Source organism: Arachis hypogaea, chromosome 3, assembly GCF_003086295.3.
Source record: "Arachis hypogaea cultivar Tifrunner chromosome 3, arahy.Tifrunner.gnm2.J5K5, whole genome shotgun sequence".
Lineage (NCBI taxonomy): Eukaryota > Viridiplantae > Streptophyta > Magnoliopsida > Fabales > Fabaceae > Arachis > Arachis hypogaea.
In genome coordinates, this window is record NC_092038.1 from 43,814,935 (window position 1) to 43,824,629 (window position 9,695).

The window sequence follows — 9,695 nt, forward strand, 5'->3', positions numbered from 1 at the left end:
GAATGTCAAGATGAACACCAAGAACACTTTGAAGATCATGATGAACATCAAGAACATATTATTGAAAAATATTTTATGCAAAGAAAACATGCAAGACACCAAACTTAGAAATCTTTGATGCTTGGACAATATGAATGCAAGAATGCACATGAAAAACAATAAAAGACACAAAACAATAAAACATCAAGATCAAACAAGAAGACTTACCAAGAACAACTTGAAGATCATGAAGAACACTATGAATGCATGAATTTTCGAAAAATGCAAGAAAAAAATTTTAAAGCATGCAATTGACACCAAACTTATAAATTGACTCAAGACTCAAACAAGAAACACAAAATATTTTTGGTTTTTATGATTTTATGATTTTTTTGGATTTTCTTAATAAATTTTTTGAAAACATATTTTGGAAAAAGGAAGTAATGAATTCATAGTCCTCAATCAAAACCCTAGGATTAGACCTGTCTTTACACCCAGCCAGGCTTCAACCTACTTTATGAAACAATAGAATTCATTCTTAAAAATTTTGAATAATTTTTCAAAAACAAAGAGAAGATTTTTTTTAAAAAGTATTTTTGAAAATTTTTTGAAAAGAAAATAAAAAAAGAAAACTACCTAATCTGAGCAACAAAATGAACCGTCAGTTGTCTATACTCGAACAATCCCTGGCAACGGCGCCAATTTCTTGGTGGACGAAATTGTGATCATCAACAATGGGTCCAAAGACTTGGTGCTCTCAAACATAAATCACACTTTGTCACAACTCCGCACAACTAACCAGCAAGTGTACTGGGTCGTCCAAGTAATACCTTACATGAGTAAAGGTCGATCCCACGGAGATTGTTGGTATGAAGCAAGTTATGGTCATCTTGTAAATCTCAGTTAGGCGGATAATAAATGTTATGGGGTTTTCGAATAGTAAATAAAGCATAAAGATAGAGTTATTCATGTAATTCAATGGTGGGAATTTCAGATAAGTGTCTGGAGATGCTTGTCCCTGTTGGATCTCTGCTTTCCTACTGCCTTCCTTCAATCCTTCTTACTCCTTTCCATGGCAAGCTGTATGTAGGGCATCACCGTTGTCAATGGCTACATCCCATCCTCTCAGTGAAAATGGTCCAAATGCTCTATCACAGCACGGCTAATCATCTGTCGGTTCTCGATCATGTTGGAATAGAATCCCTTGATTCTTTTGCGTTTGTCATCACGCCCAACAATCGCGAGTTTGAAGCTCGTCACAGTCATTCAATCCCAGAATCCTACTCGGAATACCACAGACAAGGTTAGACTTTCCGGATTCCCATGAATGCCGCCATCAATTCTAGCTTATACCACGAAGATTCTGATTAAGGAATCCAAGAGATATGCGCCTGGTCTGAGGTAGAACGGAAGTGGTTGTCAGTCACGCGTTCATAGGTGAGAATGATGATGAGTGTCACGGATCATCACATTCGTCATGTTGAAGTGCAACGAATATCTTAGAATAAGAACAAGCGGAATTGAATAGAAAATAGTAGTAATTGCATTAAAACTTGAGGTACAGCAGAGCTCCACACCCTTAATCTATGGTGTGTAGAAACTCCACCGTTGAAAATACATAAGTGATGAAGATTCAGGCATGGCCGAATGGCCAGCCCCCAAAACGTGATCAATAGTCTCCTAGGATGGATAATAAAATAAAACTTAGACCAAAGATGAAAATACAATAGTAAAAAGTTCTATTTATACTAAACTAGTTACTAAGGTTTACAGAGGTAAGTAATTGATGCATAAATCCACTTCCGGGGCCCACTTGGTGTATGTTTGGGCTGCGCTTGATCTTTACATGAGCTGAGGCTTATCTTGGAGTTGAATGCCAAGTTGTAACGTGTTTTTGGCGTTCAATTGGCGTTTGACTCCAGAATGCAGCATAGAGCTGGCGTTGAGCGCCTGTTTACGTCGTCAAATCTCGAATAAAGTATGGACTATTATATATTGCTGGAAAGCTCTGGATGTCTACTTTCAAACGCCGTTAAGAGCGCGCCATTTGGAGTTCTGTAGCTCCAGAAAATTTATTTCGAGTACAGGGAGGTCAAAATCCAACAGCATCAGCAGTCCTTTGTCAGCCTTCTTATCAGAGTTTTGCTCAGATCCCTCAATTTCAGCCAGAAAATACCTGAAATCATAGAAAAACACACAAACTCGTAGTAAAGTCCAGAAATGTGAATTTAGCATAAAAACTAATGAAAACATCCCTAAAAGTAGCTAGATCCTACTAAAAATTACCTAAAAATAATGCCAAAAAGCGTATAAATTATCCGCTTAACACTCTCCACTGTAAGTCTTCTGAAAAAAATTCTCAAATGAAAAGCTCCCTAAACTTTAAATCCTAAGCTATTTATACACTCTCTTCAAATGATCATGAAGCCTTGAATTTGGGCCTTGGCCTTGATGGAATTGGATTGAAGATAGCCTTAGTTGATTGCTCTTGGACTTGGAAAGAAATCTGTTTGCAATTTGGACTTTGGAGCCTTTAAGTTTGAGTCAAAGTTTGAGGCAAACTTTAACCCAAACGTTGGAGTGTTAAAATTATGCAGAACGGTAATTATCTGTCACTCACGTTTGAGTTCAATTTTGGGGTCAAACTTGAACTCAAACGTGCTCCTTCCAATAACACTTTGGTGCCAACGTTTGCCTCCAAGTTTGAGGCAAACTTGAGCGCAAACGTTGGCCTCCCTTGCTCCAAATTTTCTTCCAGGTTTGAGGTTCCCCTGGTGCTTGTTGTTGAGCCAACGTTTGCCTCCAAGTTTAAGGCAAACTTGGGCGCAAACTTGGCCTCCCCTGGTGCTTGTTGTTGAGCCAACGTTTGCCTCCAAGTTTGAAGCAAACTTGGGCGCAAACTTGGCCTTCCCCAGGGTGTGTTTTTGCTACCTTCTGCCATCCCTTTCTTCATCCTTCCTCCAAGCCTTTTGGTCACCTGTCATCAATCAACAAATGCATCAAAGCTATGCTAAAATAATGAGACTTCTTATCATCCTTGACATATAAGCAATTATATCACAAATCCTCATGAAAATGCATCAATTTATTCATGGTTGATTGAATCTAAATACATATGAATTTCTACCCAAATGGCTTACTTGAAACTCAAGAAAGTGCATAAAACCAAGTAAAAACTAATGAAAAAGCCTTGTGAAACTAGCCTAAGATGACTTGTCATCAAGGGCAAACAGAGGATGAAGGAAAGGAAGCTTCTTTCGCTGAACAAGTGAAATGCACGAACAATCCAAGAGCAAAACTCCAGCAAAGATGCGAGCTTGGGGGCAAAATCGAAGGGGTCAGATGAGCGAAGTTTTGCAAAAAAGCAAAAGATGCAGGGAAACTGTTCATACCCTGGGTCGAGTTGTCTGACCCGGGATGTTCTACAGACAAAGCGACCGACCTCTTCAGGTCAGGACGACCTGACCTTTTCTCAGAGAGCTCGACTAAGTCAACAGGAAAGCCCAAAGAAGGGCCCTAATAGAGGACCGCGTACCAAAGCCCAAGGCAATCCAAGCCTGCAGGGAGAAGGGCGGTTCCTTTGAAGATAAGATTACCTCACTCAAAAGATAAAGATAAGATAAGATAACTAACTTATCTTATCTAAGAAGGTCACTCTACACCATTATAAATACACTGGAGCACCCAGGTATAACTCATACTCTGATTCTACTCAATACCTGCTTAATACCCTTGCTAACTTAAGCATCGGAGTGCCTTGCAGGTACCCCCCACCCTCTGGAGACGAAGGAATCAGCACCTCCATCAAGTCCTACAAATTGGATACCTCCGTTCCGACCAGTACAAAAGATCTCGTCCGAGATCGACCTACAGTTTCAGGTAACCCCTGGAACATTGGCGCCATTGTCGGGGACCCGGAAGTCATCCCATTATCATGGCGAACGATCATGACAACGATCACACCTCAGATCTAGAAGAAAGAACGCTGCATAAAAATGCGGACTCCACCCCAAAAGATACTCCCCAAATCAACAATAAGAACTCCCCAAACGAGGGAGCCCTGGATGCATTTCAAGATCGGTTAAAATAACTTGAGGAAGACACTCTACGTCAACGAGAGGCCAAGAAAGATCTACAAAGAGAAATAAGGCGACGCTGGGAACTGAAAACCAAACTCCTAAAACTTGAAGCCGATGTCAAGACCAAAGCCAGCCGATCCACTCCCGAAGATAACGCATGAAAGGAGCAAGACCCATTAACCAAAGAAATCATGAAGATGAAAATTCCAAAGGACTTTAAACTCCCAGACATGACCTTATACAACGGCACTACAGATCCCAGCCATCATCTCAGCAACTTCAGAAGTAGAATGTATCTCACCGACGCCTCAGATGCAGTTTGTTGCAAAGCCTTTCCAACTACTTTAACAAAAATAGCAATTAGATGGTTCGACAATCTCCCTCCTAGGTCCATCTCAAGTTTTGATGACATGGCTAAAAAATTCCTGGCTAGATTCTCCATCCAAAAGGACAAAGCTAAACATGCTCCAAGCTTATTGGGAATCAAGCAAGGAGAACGGGAAACCCTGCGTAACTACATGGAAAGATTCAACAAGACATGTATGGATATATAGAACTTGCCAACAGAAGCCGCTATTATGGGCCTCATTAATGGCTTGCGAGAAGGGCCTTTTAGTCAATCTATATAAAAAAAGTACCCCACATCTCTGAACGAGGTGCAGGAACGAGTGAAAAAATACATCAACATGGAGGAAAACTCCCGGTTAGGAGAAACCTCGAAGGCTGGGTTCACCCCCGGGATAAAGACAAAGATTCCAGAAAGAAGGAAGATCGACATGGAGAGAAAATAAAAAAATAACACAATTACACCCCTCTTCAGGTGTCTCTTATGGATGTATATAGAGAGGTTTGCAACACAAAAAAATGCCACCAGCTCGACCACTCAAAGGCAAAAAAGGAGGAGGAAACCGGGCTGAATATTGTGAATACCATCGAATCTGTGGACACTCCACCAATGAGTGTTTTGACCTAAAAAATGTCATAGAAAAGCTCGTACTAGAAGGAAAGCTAGATCGATACCTGGCCACCCATGATGATGAACAAAGGAAAAGAAGAAGAGCAGAAGATGTCGGACCAACCGCGCGATCATCCCAGACGCCAGAAAGACATGTCCATATGATACACGGCAGATTCGCCGGGGGAGGAATCTCCAAATCATCCCGCAAAAGACACCTGAAAGACGTATATCACATCGCAGAAAAGGAGGAAGCACCCGACATCCCGGCGATCACTTTTACCAAGGAAGACGCATCCGGCGTCGCATCAGGGCATGACGATCCCATGGTCATCACTATTATACTGGCAAACGCAAATCTTCACTGCACGTTGATAGACCAGGGGAGCTCTGCCGATATCTTATTCAAAACCGCTTTCGACAAACTCGGCTTGGAAGAAAAAGAACTCAGAGCATATCCGGACAGCCTTTTCGTGCTAGAAAATACCCCAGTTCAACCGATGGGATACATCTCGCTCCACACAACTGTTTGAAAAGGAAGTCAGTCAAGAACACTCAAAATAGATTACATCGTCGTCGACGTAAGCTTAGCCTACAATGCCATAATAGGTCGGGCAACGTTAAATCAGCTCGGTACAATAGTCTCGACTCCACATCTATGCATGAAGTTTCCAACTGTTGGAGGAATAGCCACGATAAAGGCAGATCAGAAGATGGCGCACCACTATTACAATGAAAGTCTAAACCTCAGAGGCAGAGGAGAAGAATTCCACACAATCGAGCTCGGTGGAGTTCGGAGGCGGGAGGAGCTCCGCCCACAACCTGAAGGAGAAATAGAGAAAATCCAAATCGGGAACACCCCTGACCAAACAACCAACATCGGCACACTCCTAAAAGGGGACATAAAAGAATCACTCATACAGTTCCTACGCGACAACGCCGACCTCTTTGCGTGGAAGGCCACAGACATGCCAGGCATAGATCCCAAACTAATGTGCCACAAGCTAGTAGTCTACCCAGGATCTCGGTCGGTACAACAAAGGCGCAGAAAGCTAGGACCAGAACGCTCTCAAGCGGTAGAAGAACAGGTACGAGCTCTACTGGAGGCAGGCTTCATAAGATAAGTCAAATACCCGCTATGGCTTGCTAATGTCGTTTTGGTAAAAAGGTCAAATGGGAAGTGGAGAATGTGCACCGACTATACCGATCTTAACAAAGCTTGCCCGAAAGATCCTTATCTGCTCCTAAACATCGACGCACTGTTAGATGCCTCCTCCGGATACAAATACCTCTCCTTTATGGACGCATACTCGGGCTACAACCAAATCCCAATGTACCCACCCGACCAAGAAAAAACCTCTTTCTTAACCCCAAAGGAAAATTACTGCTACATTGTTATGCCCTTCGATCTCAAAAATGCGGGAGCCACTTACCAACGATTAATAAACAAAGTTTTTCAGATCACATCGGAAAGATCATGGAGGTCTACGTAGACGACATGCTAGTGAAGACGCAAAACGAAAAGATGTTATTATCCGACCTGACACAAGTATTCAACACCATAAGACGACACAGCATGCGACTCAATCCTGTAAAATGTACCTTCGCAGTAGAAGCTGGTAAATTCTTGGGTTTTATGATCACACAGAGAGGAATCGAGGCAAACCCGGACAGGTGCAGGGCCGTACTCGACATGAAAAGTCCGACTTGTATCAAAGAGGTACAACAACTCAACGGGCAGTTGGCAGCCTTGTCCAAATTCCTGGCTGGATCAGCAATAAGATCTCTCCCCTTTAACGCCACTCTAAGGAAGGGAAAGGAGTTTGAATGGACAGCTGAATGCGAGCAAGCCTTTCAAGACTTCAAAAAAATTTTGGGATAGCCACCTATATTAAGTCGGCCAAGGGAAGGAGAACCACTCATCTTGTACCTCGCAGTGAAAAATCGGGCAATAGCCTCAGCACTGGTCCGAGAAGACAACAGTGGGCAACAATCCATATACTTTATCAGCAAAGCGTTACAAGGATCCGAGCAGAAATACCAGAAAATAGAAAAATTCGCTTACGCTCTCATAATAACATCTCGACGACTTCGTCCATATTTCCAGTCTCACACCATTAAAGTTCGGACCAACCAACCCATAAAAGGAATCTTACAGAAAACAAACTTGGCAGGCAGAATCTTGCAATGGGCAGTCGAGTTGTCCAAATTCGACCTTCAATACGAAGCTCGGACGGCCATCAAATCTCAATATATGGCCGACTTCATTGCGGAATTTACGGACACACCGAAAATCCCCGCAAAATGGAATCTATATGTGGATGGCTCCTCAAATAAAACGGGAAGTGGTGCAGGCGTAATAATTGAAAGCGACCAGGGGACCCAAATCGAACTCTCCTTCAAATTCGGGTTCCCTGCCTCAAACAATCAAGCGGAATATGAAACACTACTAGCTGGTTTGAAGCTGGCTAGGGAGGTTGGAGCTCAAAAACTTATCATCTTTAGTGATTCACAAGTAGTTACTTCACAAATAACAGGAAGCTACACAGCCAAAGATCCCACTATGAAAAAGTACTTGGCCAAAACCAGGGAACAGCTCGAACAACTCGGAGAGTACGAGGTTCGTCACAGACCCCAAGAACAAAATGCCCGGGCCGATGCACTCTCAAAACTAGCCAGCACCAAACCAGGAGGCAACAATAGAAGCCTCATACAAGAAATTCTACAGGATCCATCAATCTTAGAAGAAGAAAAAGTCCTACCCATAACAGGTCACGATCAGGGATGGATGACTCCCATAATTAACTACCTCAGAACAGAAGTTCTCCCCACATATGAGAAAGAGGCAAAGAGGTTAAAATGAGAAGCACAGTACTACACCCTCATAAATAATACTCTATACAAAAGAGATATTTCGATAGCACTGCTAAAATACGTGCCAACTTCCAACACAAAAGATGTCCTAGAAGAAGTATACAGTGGCATCTATGGTAATCACCTCGGAGCGCAGGCACTCGCCAAAAAAGTACTTCGGACAAGATTTTATTGGCCAACTCTACAAAAAGAAGCCACAGAATTTGTAAGGACAAGCCACCATGTCAGAAGCATGCCAACTTTCACACCGCTCCGCCAGAGGAACTCATCAGCATAACCTCACCTTGGCCATTCGCAAAATGGGGACTCGATCTCCTCAGACCTTTTCCTTAAGGATCAGGACATGTCAAATTCCTCATAGTAGGAATAGACTACTTTACAAAATGGGATCGAGGCAGAACTCCTGGCCAATGCCACAGCTGAAAGATGTCAGAAATTCCTATATAGAAATATCGTCACAAGGTTTGGAGTTCCATACTCCATCACTACAGACAATGGTACCCAGTTCACAGACGCAGGCTTCAGAAAACTAGCGGTCGACTTGAATATAAAACAACAATTCATATCCGTTGAGCACCCCCAAGCCAATGGGCAAGCTGAAGCTGCTAACAAAGTTATATTAGCAGGGTTAAAACAGAGATTACAGGATGCAAAGGGAGTCTGGCTGAGGAACTCCCACAGGTTCTATGGGTATATCGAACGACGCCACATTCCACCATAAAGGAATCAGCCTTCTGATTAGCATATGGAGTGGAGGCGATGATCCCAGTGGAGGTCGAAGAAGGGTCACCCAGAATGATCCACTTTAGCGAGAAAGCCAATCACCAACTTCAAAGGGAAGAGCTCGACTTACTTCCGAAAATCCGAGAAAGAGCCCGGATAAAGGAAGAGGCGCTAAAACGACGAATGGCCTCCAAGTATATGATGCCAGGGCATCTTGGCCAGTTTCACTGACCTTTCTTTACTGTTTTTAGGGTAGTTTCATGCATTTTCTTAAGAAATAAGATAGTTTTGGGTGGATATTCACTTACATCTTGATTCAAGCATACATTGTGCACTTTACATGATTTCATGAGAATTTTGCATGAATTATATGACAAATTGGATGATGCATGACTCATGACCTGTACTAGAACTTTGATGCACTTTGTTGCTTAATTTCAGGACAAAAGAAGCAAAGAAGAACCACGTTAGCAGCCATGTTAGTTTAGCTAACGTGACCTCTAACATGGAATGGGAGCTATCTTGCAAAGTTAGTGAGAAAGGTAATCGCCAATAACGCCCTCAAAGCCATCATAGCCCACGTTAAGAGTCACGTTAACTAAGTTAACGTGAACTCTAACGTGGAAGAAGACAACAAGGCCAACGTTAGTGACACTCTCCTTTGTCACTAATGTTGGACCAAGCTCATAATTGGCCACGTTAGTTGCCACGTTAATTTAGTTAACGTGGACTCTAACGTTAAGAAGCGAAAGAGAAGCCAACGTTAGTGACATTCACCTTTGTCACTAACGTTGTCCAAGCCTCCATAAGCCACGTTAACTCCCACGTTAACTTAGTTAACGTGGAAGTTAACGTGGAGAGAGAAATTGATCGACAACGTTAGTGACACTTACCTTTGTCACTAACGTTGGGGTGAACACCTAAGAGCCACCATGAGCAACGTTAACTCCCACGTTAACTTTGTTAACATGGAAGCTAACGTGGATAAAGAGATGATGAGCCAACGTTAGTGACACTCACATTTGTCACTAACGTTGGAGATGGCTAGCATTACTACGTTAGAAGCCACGTTAACCTAGTTAACA